Source organism: Amblyomma americanum, chromosome 4 (assembly GCF_052857255.1).
Source record: "Amblyomma americanum isolate KBUSLIRL-KWMA chromosome 4, ASM5285725v1, whole genome shotgun sequence".
Classification (NCBI taxonomy): domain Eukaryota; kingdom Metazoa; phylum Arthropoda; class Arachnida; order Ixodida; family Ixodidae; genus Amblyomma; species Amblyomma americanum.
In genome coordinates this window covers 155080779-155094194 of record NC_135500.1, presented here as the reverse complement: position 1 = coordinate 155094194, position 13416 = coordinate 155080779, and the positions used below count along the sequence as shown (strand labels likewise).

Sequence of the window (13416 nt, the reverse complement as noted above, 5' to 3'; positions counted from 1 at the left end):
TAGCCAGGCAGCAGCGAAAGTTACAACAATGTTTGTTCAGTTTATTTATTTATTCAGATACCCACAGCGCCACCAATCGCATTACAGTGGGGGGGGGGGGGGGGGGGGGTGGTTAATAACACATAGTACATAAGAAAATAGGCAACACAGTTATGCACAGAAAATGCATCGCGACAGATGATCAAAATAGGCCATGAACAAGAAATTTACTAAGGTATGCGAATAAAACGTTTGACATAATTGACGCTACTTCTTCAGGGAGCCTATTTCAATCATTTATAGACCTTAGGAAAAAAGAATGCTTGTACATGTCTGTTCTACATGCAATGTCCTTTACTTTTAATGAATGATCGCGCCGTAACAAAACACTGTGTGGTGCATGAATATACAAGTCACGGTTTATGCCAGTCTTACGGTGACAAATGCTATGAAAAAGTTTTAACCTCAAAGAATATCTACGTTTTTCTAGTGACTGCCTTTCCAGGGAAGCAAGAAACGCTAAAATTTCTGCTATAGTTATTAAAGACTACACGCAACCTTTGTACCCTCTCTACTTTATCTATGTCTGTTTTATACCAAGGGTGCCATACTGAACAAGCATATTCGATAACTGATTGAACGTCAGACTTAAAAAGTATCTCTTTTTCTTCTGAAGGAAAAAAGTTTAGAGTTACGCCTTAAAAACTAGAACGCGACACGCCTTTCCAGTTTTACAGTCGATATGACGTCCCCAACTTAGGTTAGAGTTTATATATATACCAAGGTACTTGTACTCAGATAGGATAGGAGTAACTTTATCAAAATGCCGGCAACCGACGGTTTAACGCGTCTTGACGTTAATAATAATAATAATAATAATAATAATAATTGGTTTTGGGGGAAAGGAAATGGCGCAGTATCTGTCTCATATATCGTTGGACACCTGAACCGCGCCGTAAAGGAAGGGTAAAGGAGGGAGTGAAAGAAGAAAGAAAGAGAGAGGTGCCGTAGTGGAGGGCTCCGGAATAATTTCGACCACCTGGGGATCTTTAGCGTTTTTCCTCCATAAAAACGCAGCAGCCGCGGTCGGGTCTTGACGTTGGCCAAGCGTCGACCCGAGGTTTGTCCCCTACTCTGCACTACCCAGATATTGAAGATAGTTGGGTTCCATTAGTTTAATAAAATAACTAATGTATGTATTTCTTTTTGTGACACGCATGTGTACTGATTTTTTTCAAGTTAATACACATCCCCCATTTACTGCACCAACCGGCAATCTTTATTGTTTTGCTTAGATATTTACACAGTGTCGTTAATGCCCATTATTTAGCGTTTGTGTAACTGAAACGTAACAAGTGAGCTTTGGAATAGCATTTTCTTAACCCTAACTATAACAAACAAGATAATTGCAACGTTCGCTAAAATGGTAAAGTAACCCTGCAAGATCAGACCCGCGAGTTGTGATCCGCCACAACGATGTCAACACGCACTACAGTACACCACAAACACAAGTGGTAGTGGTCGAAGGGTAACGTGCGGAGTAGTCAAATAAATTTTTTGTGCTGTGCATGAAATATATGGCACGCATCATCGCACATCTTTAACAGCAGAGCTCTGCTAGTTCAAAACATCATTACTGAACCAACAGAGGAAGTCGTAGCTCAATGCTTGAAAATTTTGGCAAGGCTGTTTTTTATGCTTGTGATTCGAACATCACATCAGTATTATTATTTATATATTGTTTAGTTGCTGTAGACAACATTCGCAGAAGTCGTTAACATTAAAATAAAATTTCTAACACAGCATTAGCATAACGTTTAGTTTAAATGCTAAACTGATATTTACCACGTTACGTATAGCGTTATTTGTTAAAGTTTAACATTAGGATAGCGTTCCAATGTAACTTTCAACGTTACTGCAATTTAGAAAACAATGTTAAAGTATTCTAATTTTCGGTGCTCCTGGGCCGTCGGTGATGGCGAATTGTTTTTCGTGCTGTCTTTTTAGACGGCGACGACTGTAGCTCTCACTCTCGACATCCGCCTCAATGACAAAGTTACCTTAGAGACAACTGTGAGTACATCTACTGTGGCCCAAAAATCTAACATTCCTACTCCATCAAAAACATGTGGTACATAAGAGCTCGGGCAGGGACACTTTATTTTTCTTTCTTTCTATAGTCCCACTATAATTATGTGTATAAGAGCTAGTTAATCGGCGAATATATTTTGTGAGATATCCTCAAGACGTAATAATTCTCGAGTCAGAATGATTCTCTCCATTCTGTCGCTATTGTACGCAAATTTGTTTTAATAAACTTGCCTTTTTTTGTCTACTCAGAGCGGCGTGCGGAGGATAAACCTGGCTTGATTTAAGTTCAGCGCCAATATATTGTCCTCCGGTAAGATTTGTGAGAAATTCATCCTCGCTCCGTCCAGCAATATAGAAAGACGACAGCCTTTTGAGAGACATTTGGCCTTGATCCTCTCAAAACGTACGTACCCAGGACGTCCAGTTCGCGATGAGGATGCTTGGACCAATTGAGGGCGTCCCCGGGACGTTATAGTCGCATGGGCAGCGAGCGTTTCATATAATGATGCCAATAAGACGTTCGGTCAGTACCTGTGTTTTTTTTTTTTGCCTGTCGATTCTAATACGTATGCTTTCACAACTTCTCGCACTAAGCCACGTTGCTTTAAAATAAACAAGTAATAAAGCCAGAATAAACTAAGCCAGATTGCTTTAAAATAAACAAGAAATAAAGCCAGATAAAACTAAGTAATAAACAAGTATAAAGCCAGAATAAACTAAGCCAGATTGCTTTAAAATAAACAAGTAATAAAACCACTGCTGCAATAAACATCATACATATGATAATTTTCGAGCAGAGTCATCAGCGTTGTGTACTGAAAAACTACATTATCCAGGAAGGCCAATTTGGGCAAACAACCCATTTTTTTTATGGAATCCGCTCGGGGCGCAAGAATCGGGCAAACTAGCAATTTCTGGTTGCGTGTCTTCTTTATAATGGTGCGTGAGACCATAGTGTACATAGTGTATACTAAGGTCTCACCGCGTGGTATTCGCCCTTTGGCTGTTTAAATAACTTATTATCGAATTTCTTCTCTTGCAGTTTCGGTTTCAGCATATGACTTTGACGTCATGGTCCTGTATAGTGGTCACGTGAAGTATAGTGGTCAAATGAGATACAAAAAACGGCGACGTAATGGCTGCTTCTTCATTCGCTAGCATTAAAGGGATAAGCAGCGGCGACACCTGGAGGGTGCAGACTGCCCCGGGTGCAGCGCTGAGCTGGCTGCACTTGCAGCGTGGGAAGGGAGGGAATGGCCACGGCTGCGAAGCTGCGCCTGTCAGTCGAACCCCCGAGTTTGCGCCAGCGTGTGTGCATATACGCCTGCTGAATAAAGGGGCGTGATTTGTTGGCTCGGGAACCTGTTGGTTGTCTGTCGCCTGTCCCACTGCTTCCGCTCGTGGACTCGCGACGCGGGCCTTTCCAACGCCCTCTAATTCTCTAGAGGGCCTCTCCCCTGTCCCACGACAGCGGATGGCGATGAAAAAGGCACTTGCGTTGGACCTGACAGCGATTTTCAAGAACATTGTCACGCATATTGGTGCATATCTTTTTAGATGCTCAATGTTCGCGCTTCTTGCCAGTTTGTTCGCCCAGTTATCTTTCACACTGTTAGTCCAGGCATTTATCTATTTATGTCACAAAACGTTTGCTTTATCTACTCGTATTTCGTCCTTCTGAAGAAATTGTGAAGGGCTTGTTTTACTGCTTCTTCTTTCAGAAATAAACCTTCAAATATTGTCACAACAATAGGTGCCATTTCATCAATTCATCTCAGCTCCGGTGATTGGCAAATCGCTGTGGATGAAATAGACGGCGAAAAAAATCGCTTATACAGACCGTCGATACATATTCCTTTGATAGAACCCAGCGGACCGTTTTCGAAATTTGTGTCGATTTCGAACGTTTTCAGGTTACAAATCAGTGAATGCGCCAACGGGAGGCGCAGGGTTGTGGCCATCACCTCAAAATTTCTTGAGCCACACATAACCTGATGAGCATGCACTTCCTTGAGACCCTGACGAGCAGGAAGTTTCCTGATAATGTAGCCCGTATGCGGCCCCTCACTGGTTAGATCTGATAAAATTTCTGTGAAAAGCTCCCGCCGCTGAATTTTGTGCATCTGATTCATTTTACCTTCATGAAGATCAATGCTTCGAAGTCATCGTGCATACCCAAAATCATCCACTGTCCCAACTCTTCTCCGCGCCAGCCCACTACGGATATCCTGGGTGTCTTTCCTGGCGCTGTTGGGACGGAGAGACCTATTAGACGCAATGGGTAAGACCGTCTTGAGCATATATATGGTGCTAATTGGGGCCCAGTTCGAAGCGGTGTTGAAGCAAGAGCGGCCTATTGCGCTCTCCAGTTTACAGACTGATATACAGCTGTCCTCTTGCGATGTGACCAAAAATATATAAAGGCTGTGTCCAACTGAAAGCCCATTTGGGCTGTCATTTTAACGAAAGTTCCTATTGGAACCAATCTCAGTGTCTTTGGAACAAGTTGAAACCGAATTTGTTCGACTAAGAGTATATTTGCATGGTTAAGTTAGACCAACAATTTCCGTTGGAACCACTTGTACTGCATTTGGGTCTATTTGGAACAAGCTGGAAAGCTAATCGGTTCCAGAGTTCGTTCTTATTGAGTCCACGACTTTCCACGTCAGCAGGCCAGATTTTATCGTGGTTCGAGCCGTGATTTGAGGAGATCGCCTCGCCATTCTAGAAATTTCTAAAATGGGAGTCGGGTGCGTATTCTGGAAGTGTCCCCTACGACAGCTGACCCGTGTTTCCAGTTGAGTATTTGTAACATAAAAGCAAGAGTACATTGCACCCACGCAAGTGACGCGCTTCTTTTGGCGACTTGCCGACAGTGCTTTGGAACTAGGCCACTGCTTATGATTAGATGAGTTGCTGTTACCATTACACTATAAATAAAATAATCGCTCATTAAAATTAGGGTACAACTGGTTTCTGCAATATCTTCAGCACTAAAGCGAGCGAAACATGCCACGAAAAAGGGGGGGGGGGGGCGATAGGCTTTAGTTAATTGCGTTAGCTTCACGGCGTGAGAGCGATGTGACGTGGAAAATGTATACAAGAGACTGAAGGCCACCCTAAACTTAAGCCTACCCGACGTTCACCTCGTCACGTGGTTTCGCAGCGACAGCGTGGCCAGCAAGTGCCCAATGCCGCGCAGCTGACTCAGACCCATTACAGCGCGCGAAAAGTAATCGAAGAGGGCTGTTAGGAAAAGCGCCACTTCCAGGCGCGTGTTGCACCGTTCGATATATCGAACGACCTGCGAAGTTCAAATTCGATAAAGAGTCGAACCTCGTTATTGCGAAGCGTTTTATAACGAAGGAATGGCGATTCCTCTTGGAAGCTCGGTCAACACGGGTTATAACGAAGCTACGGCTATAACGAAGTAATCGTCGGGCCCCTTCAACTACGTTATAACGAGGTTCAACTGTACCGCGTGACTTTCGTACACTTTTACACGGCTTTTCGAAGAGGATAATCTGTGTGTTCGATATAGTCAGTAACTCGAAATATCAAGGTTGGATCCGGGCTCGACTGCAACACTAACTCTAGCGTAAAACTGAGTATTACAAAACTGCTGCTATAAGTATGATGGATATTAAACTCTCAAAAGCAGAAACAGACTGCTGTTCCTGATTTAAAGTCGGTGGGTGCAGCTTACGCAATCCGAGACGGCGGTGTTTGCATATTTTTGGAGCAATAACGCTTATGTACGCTATTGCCTCTGCAGAATGTCATTAACTCGCGTTTGTTCCCTGACCCACTCTGCTCTCTCCCTCTCTCTTAACATTGCAGCTATGCGTATTTTTTCCCTTTCCATAGTTCGCTGAGTTGTGCTGAAATAAAATTCAACCCTTTTCGTTAGCCGCCACACTTCTGTCCCATATGCGCGTAGCGATAAGATACAGCTGTTATATACCTTCCTCTTGAGGGATACTGGTAAACTGCCATTCATTATCTGAGAGTGCCTGCCAAAGGCGCTTCATCCCATTCTTATTCTGCTCATTATTTCACTCACGTAGTCTGATTCTGCGGTACACTACCTGCCCTTATTGTGTATATATATATATATATATATATATATATATATATATATATATATATATATATATATATATATATATATATATATATATATATATATATATATATATATATATATATATATATTACCTTACCGCTTTCAAAGCTTTGCTGCAGACAAGAACAGAAGTGGACAAGAACATACGGTATACAAATGCAGTTTCAGTGGCCAAAGTTTGTAGCTTTACAATACAGTGATATACGGCAAATCGCGTGGCATAGACAAAGAAGGAATCAAGTCATAAAACAAGAATGACACTTGCATATCATGAATATATTGGAAGAAAGCACAGCAGTAAAAATGAAAAAAAAGAAACAAGTCCTGTTTCGTGCCGAAAAATAGATATGTCTCGTTGATGCCTTAATTCCTGAACCACGCTATCTTCGCGTCCTGCGGCGAAATCACTGCGGAGCCGGTTCAAAACACTGCATCCATCGAGAAGCCTATCAGAATGAAGTTTATTCTACTTCTCCCAGATGCAGTTGTCTGAATACCTCCTGTAAACACGAGGTCAACAGAACCGGAGATGTCGCGTCTCTCTGTCTGACACCCTCCCATGTACGGCAACGCGTCGTTGATGCGCAGCTGGCCAAACGGAAGCGCCGTAGATTCGCTGACATTGCAGGACAGTGAACTGACGAAGCCATTGTGCGCGATGTACTATCGACTATACGAGGGGCGGTTCTACAGGGAAAAAAAAAATATTTCGAAGCAGCCACGCAAGCCAATCCTCTGATATATATCATATATGAAGGTGTGTTTGTGGAAGCGAGCATATTCTCCATCAGCTGGTAACATTACCATATATATATATATATATATATATATATATATATATATATATATATATATATATATATATATATATATATATATATATATATATATATATATATATATATATTTTAGAACACGCATTCCGTAAAGTAGTTCTGAGGCGGATAATGCGAGCACTGCCAGGAACCTTTGATGAAGACGATGGCGAGGAGGCCGGCAGTACCAGCTCACCGGAAGGAAGAGCGCGGCTACACTGTGGGATCAACCGTGGTGTCTTTTAGGTGAGGCCGTTCTACGAGGGGGGTTTTTTAGCCACGTATTAAGTTCAGTCTTTTTTTTTTCTTAATTTAAAGACTTGCCATGTGGCATAAGAAGAGGCTGTAACACTTGGGACATATGTGCTGAGCACTGCATCTTCTTGAGAGCCCCATCGGCATGCCGCCGACGGGATAAGGGCCGCTCCTGCCCTTATCCTTCTAAGGGATACCTCCTCCAATCTCGTTAAGTTATGAGAGAGGGGATAAGTACACGGGGGAATCAAAGCACGTGTGCTTCTCCTTGTAGAGGTCACGATGGGAAGAGCGGAGAGGAGGTCGAAAGGGAGGCTAGTGGGCGAGGCATTCATATTTGGGATTTGGTGCGTAAGAACGTCTAAGTTCTTCTGGTGAACATTTTGAGTTTCATCTTGTGTGCAGTGTTCTGGATACGTTTCTTCTTTTGATATTGAGAGATGATTAGTGTCTTCGTATTTTTTTCGAGTTGCCTAATAGCTGCTAAGAAGTCCGTGTAGACATTGGCTTCTCTTATAGACGGTATGTTTTTTACAGACTCCATTGCGTCACGAATAGCATAGAGTTCCATCACAAGTAGGTCCAGCTGGTGTAAGGCGTATTGCCAACGTGTGATTACGTGTATATAGGTTTGCAGTAGCCGCTCTTCCGCCCTTTTCTATGACCAATGCATGGCCTTCTCCTTTGTATTAGGCACGCTCAACTGCCGAGGCCTCACAAGGGCAGCTAAAGAAGCGGAGGTCGTGCACGAGGCGCGAAGCAAGCGCAATATGTCCATATAACTTTGACACGTCGTTCGGTATACGAAATCGAACTGGAGTTTTGGCAAGAGGGGTTCGGGGGGTGTCGCGCTAATTTTCCTTCGCGACATCGGACTCAAGGTGCTGCGTCATGACCGGGGCACTGAAGGCCGTGTCATTTCCGTGGATTTGAACAACGGCATGCGTGTGCTAAGCATTTACGCACTTTTTCCGCCACGGCCAACAGCGTCAGTTCTTTGAGGGGTTAGATGATAAGCTGGTGGGCCCTGCGCGTGTCATTCTCCTTGGCGATTTCAACTGTGTGTTGTATCCTGACTATCGGCGATCCCATCGCGGCGCAGCACAGCGCCCTTATCGCGAACAAACGGGCACTGCATGCTCTCGTGGACGAGTTGCTGGCGCGCGCTGCAGCCGGGTCGTGCGGGCATGACCTGGGCGGGCCGCGGTAGCGAGAACAGAATCGACAGGGTGTATGTCTCGCCGACTCTCTCGAGCAGCCTTCAGTCCGCATGGGATTTTCCAGCCGCCCTTAGCGACCACAGGTTGCTTGTCACCCGTCTGTGTGCCCCAGACATTTAACCACGCGCCAAGGGGTGCTGGAGGCTGAATGTCAGGCTCCTCGATTACGGCAGTGTAGCCGAAGATGTCGCACGTGTGATAAAATAGCACATCGCCCCATCCACGGTAGCGCAATCTTGGGGTGAGATGAAGCAACGCGTTAAGGAAACATTTAAAGAATTGAGGGAAAGGCTAGCGCGTGAAAAGCGAGATGAGATTAGAATGGTGTCTGATAGCATTATCGCGCTATCCGCCCCCCCCCCCCCCCCCCCCCCTCTCGCAGGGACCGAGCATCGCTCCAACCCTGACGGCGCTGCGCAGGGAATTAAATCACCTGCTCAACCGCCGACGGGACCGGCTACGCGCAACTGCGCGCGCCTCGCGCTCCCATCGCTCGACGCGGTGTGCTAGACAGTTGTTGCGCCGCCAACTCGCTATACGAAGAGCGACACGCTCACCGCGATAGAGGACCCTGTCACAGGCGCATTAACAACCAGCGCAGACGGGGTGCTTAATTGCGCGCGGAACTCTTACGAGGATTTATACACAGCGGCGCCTTGATGCTTCGGATGAGTTCCCTCTGGAAGGCCCGGAGGATGAGCCCCAAGTAGAAGCGACTTGGATATGCGAGGACGAGCTTTACGCGGCGCTGCAATCAGTGAAGCTTAACCGCAGCGCGGCCACTGACGGACTTCCGCCAGCCTTCTATAAGAAATTTTGGCCTCTCCTGAAGCGCCCTTTTATGAACCTCTTCAACAAGCTGTTGGAGCAAGGCGCGCTAACGGAGAGCGTGAATGAAGGGCTGATCACCTTGCTGTGAAAGGATAGCCACCGACCTGAGAGCATGGCGGCCTATAACGCTGTTAAACAGCGATTACAAGCTGCTAACCAAGTGCCTCTATTTGCGGCTAACGCCAGCTCTCTCTCTACCATCGTCGGGCCCGGCAAGCTTGCTGTGTCCCAGGGCGTTCGGTAGAGCTGCACGGACTGGCGTTAAAAGACTTGTTGACGTGGTTGAGGTTTTGCGATCTGGGAGTCCTATTGCTCTCCCTCGATCAGGAGAAAGCTTTCGATCGCCTCAACCATAGCTACTTAATCAAGCAGCTAGAACATGCGCGCGTATGCGAAGGGTTCATAAACATGGTGCTGATTCTCTATGCGGCACCGCGCGCGGCAGTAATCGTCCAGGGACGCCTATCTGGGTGGTTTCCGGTTGCGCGTGCGTGGTGTTAGGCAAGGCTGCCCGCTCTCTCCGCTTCTGTATGTCCCAGCTATCGAACCTTTGTTGCGGCGTCTAGTAGCCGACACGCGCGTTACACGCACTGTCCTTCCGATGGGTCCCCCTGATGTACCTGTGTTCGGATATGCGGACGATATCACCATCGTCGTCCTGGACGCAGCATCAGCAGCGCGCGCACTGGAGATAACCGAGCAATATTGGGCGGCTCAACAAGCGCAAAAGCGCCGTCATGTCGCTACGCGATGAGAGACCGCCAAACATCGCCGAGGTACCTGCGGTTCGCGAGACGCGGATGCTAGGTTTTTTTCTTTGACAGGGCGGGGCCTTCGGCGCGTAACTGGGACCAGGTAGTCGAAAAAATTAGAGACGAAGACGGCGGATGTTGGTCGACTGCGGTGCCCGATCACAGCTCGAGCCACCATCATTCGGACCCTGCAGCTGATCGCCACAATAAGTTTCAGCGCCAGCTTCCTGGAGATGTCCGCAGGAGAGAGGCGGAAAGTAGAGAAGTTAACCTACCGATTTCTTTGGCACGGAGCACCCGCCAAAATCAGGCGCGCGGTCGTCAAGCAACTATGGGGGACTGACCTGGATGCCCTGGCGGTCGAGTGCGGCATGCCGCTAACAAGAGCACTGCCATCGTTCTTTCTACCCACGCGGCTAAGTACATTCACGCAGCAGCCGCTGCCGCACACCGCTCCCCGCGCGGGGACACCACTCGCATTTTACAGCGCCGCGGCCGCAGACATGAACCAGATTTGAGCACGATGTATAAGAAATGTACACCACTAGTATTAGTTCTTGGGCTAGTTGGTATTCTTGGTTGAAGCTCATATTTTTTCTGCGCAACGGCACACAGCCAAAGAAAGGAAGAAGGACGAACACAGCGCTGATTCACATCCTGAACAACAGAAACACAGAAGAAAGGCGAGCCCGATGTATAAGAAATGTACTTCAGTAGAGTTAGTTCTCCGGGATGTGAATCAGCGCTGTGTTCGTCCTTCTTCCTTTCTTTGGCTGTGTGCCGTTGAGATTCGAGCAAAGTTCACCGAGCCCCCGCGTGAGATTGCCCTCAAGACGATGATGAGCTTCCTCGCTCCAGTGCTTCCCATACATCTTCATCGGGAGCTGATGACGGCCGAGAGACCAACGTGAAAATACCTAACAGCGCACCCTAACATTCCACGGACGCGCGCCGCGCTTCATTCATGTGGTGCTTCGCGCGAGGAATCCTGCCGATCAAGCGCCGCACCTTCGTTTCGCGAAGCTCCGGGCTCGTAGACGCGTGCCCCTACTGTAGAACAGCGGAAACATCGACGCACATTTTCCAGGACAGCATGATTCCAGCAGAGCTTCTGAAGCGTCTTCGCGATCTGTTCATCATCTCAGGCATCCCGTATCAGACCATGCCCAGCGAGGCACGAAACCTGCAGTTCGCGCTGGCGCTCGCGGAGATCAACTACCAAGTTTGGGTGGCTCAATGCCACGCGGCCTAGAGCGGACGCATCCCCAACCTGATGGAAGTAAAAAACAAGATCAGGAAGGAGCTTTAGTTTCACCTACAGCAAGAAAAAAGACATCTGGGACGCAGGAAGTTCTACGAAGCATGGGGACGGCCGATGGTCATCTTGGAAGAAGGCGGCACAAGAATAGGCATCAAGTATTAGGAGACCTGCTCGCATCGGGCTTCGATCCGCCGCTGTGGAATGAGCGCGGCGCAAGTGTACCGTCTCCCCCTCGCGATGGCGACGCCCTCGATTGCTTGAGCCCCTTGGCAGGGAAACCGCCTGCAACCCCAAAACAAAACCGCTCTCACCCGCATGGTGTGGGGGGCCTGGCCCGGGGTTGCGCTTGAGTGATGATGGTTGGCTGAGATCTGTATTCTCAACGGGGGACAGCACCTACAGCGCTGTCTCTCCTACCATCTGACAAGGCAAGGGTAAAAGACACTGGCACGTTGCCAACACAGCTGTCAGGTGGGCGCCCACATGGCGCAGGAATGTCAAGCCGTTTCCCAGGCAGGCGGGGGGTGAAAGGCACTTCCTTGCCTGTTGTCCAAAACGCCGAAACACTGTCGAAGACGCAGCTGGCTCTCCGTCAATTGTCAACCCCGGCGTGGCTGATGAACGCAACGCTCCGTTCTGCGACCCGATGGCATGTCTCTGGAAATTCTGGTCGAGGGAGCCCGCGTCTTTGCCCGACATATCAGTTTGTAGCAGTGTAGCGTTTTTCACTGTTGAAGAGCGCCGTATATAGCGAGCAATTTCCCTTCCTTTATGCACATAGTCATAACTATTCGAGTGCACTAAATAAATTGTTTTGCTAAATGTTGCCCACTGCACTCACATTGCCTTGCGGCCCTTACGAGATCCGAAATTCCATGCGTATTCTTTCTTATAGACCGACAGCTGTTCTGCAAGATCGTGTCGTCGGCGGTAGCGTCCGCGCACGCCACACCTCAGTTCCTCTTTTATCTTTCAGTCCCAACTTCCTCGCTTCCCTCACGGCTCGCTTGAGGTAGCCACCGAATTGAGCTGTCCACCCTGAAGTGAAACTAGGCTAGCAAGACTAGGCAGACAGTCCCGGCAGTCCAGGGGTACTGCGCCCGCGTTTTGTCGCCGCCGCGTCCGCGCTTTGAGGAAAATGATACGTCGAACCGCTAACAGATGGCGCCATCGAACCAGCCCTCTTAGCTGGCCTTGAATGAGCCGCGTAGTTGGCAGAGGAAAGTCGTTTTTAACTTTTCGCTTTGAAAAAAACAAAAAAAAACACTTATTGCGAAGAGAACGCCGGGATGAGCCCCGTACGCAAGCGCTCTTTGGATTTTCCTATTAGCGGGCTAATAATAAATATCAGTAGTGTTGATTCGCACAGACCCAATCCGACAATAGAGGAACGAAGCTCGCTCGAAACGAAGACGAGCGTTCGCTAATTATATATGTAACGCGAGCTTCAGCCAGATGGACTTTTATTTGCACGGAAACCGAAATGAAACATGACTTGCTTTCTTCTCTCGAACCAGGCAGTATGTATTGAGTCTCAAGGGCTAGCGCTAAAATTGTCAACGCGTTGACCACACGTTGCGCGCAACGTTCCGCGTTATCGCATATCACGCACGAATTAAAAATAAAATCAACAACAGTTTAGCTCTAAATTGCAACTGGCAGGTGAATGCCCAGCATTCGTGGTACGTACTACATATCTCAGACCAAATTAGTGTTGAAGTAAGGGCAGATATTGTGCTGATGCTTGCGCTGAATTAACTATGCACGAAAGAGAAAAAAAGAAATCGGGGAAAAAAATTACACAGGTCCCACCGAGATTTGAACTCGGATCGCTGGATTCAGAGTCCAGAGTGCTAACCATTACACCATGGGACCGGCGCTTGCATGTGCTGGTATATATTGCTTATAAACAAACATAATGCACCGTACTCTCCTAGATTGTTTCATATAGAGCATTTATTACTTTTTTGAGAAGAGATTTTAACAACACTTTAAACTGCCACACGTCAACCTACAAATACCCACATGACGCCATTTTTCCGTTCTCAATGGGTGATGTCGATGGGCATGGCGACACAAACGGGAA

The 13416-nt window shown here is 47.3% G+C and overlaps 1 non-coding gene across 1 annotated transcript; it reads right to left on the bottom strand.

The window, feature by feature from the left end:
• Positions 1-13133: 13133 nt before the first annotated feature.
• On the bottom strand, positions 13134-13205 carry TRNAQ-CUG (transfer RNA glutamine (anticodon CUG)). Its single transcript has one exon. It is a non-coding gene; the product is annotated as a tRNA-Gln (tRNA).
• Positions 13206-13416: the final 211 nt, after the last annotated feature.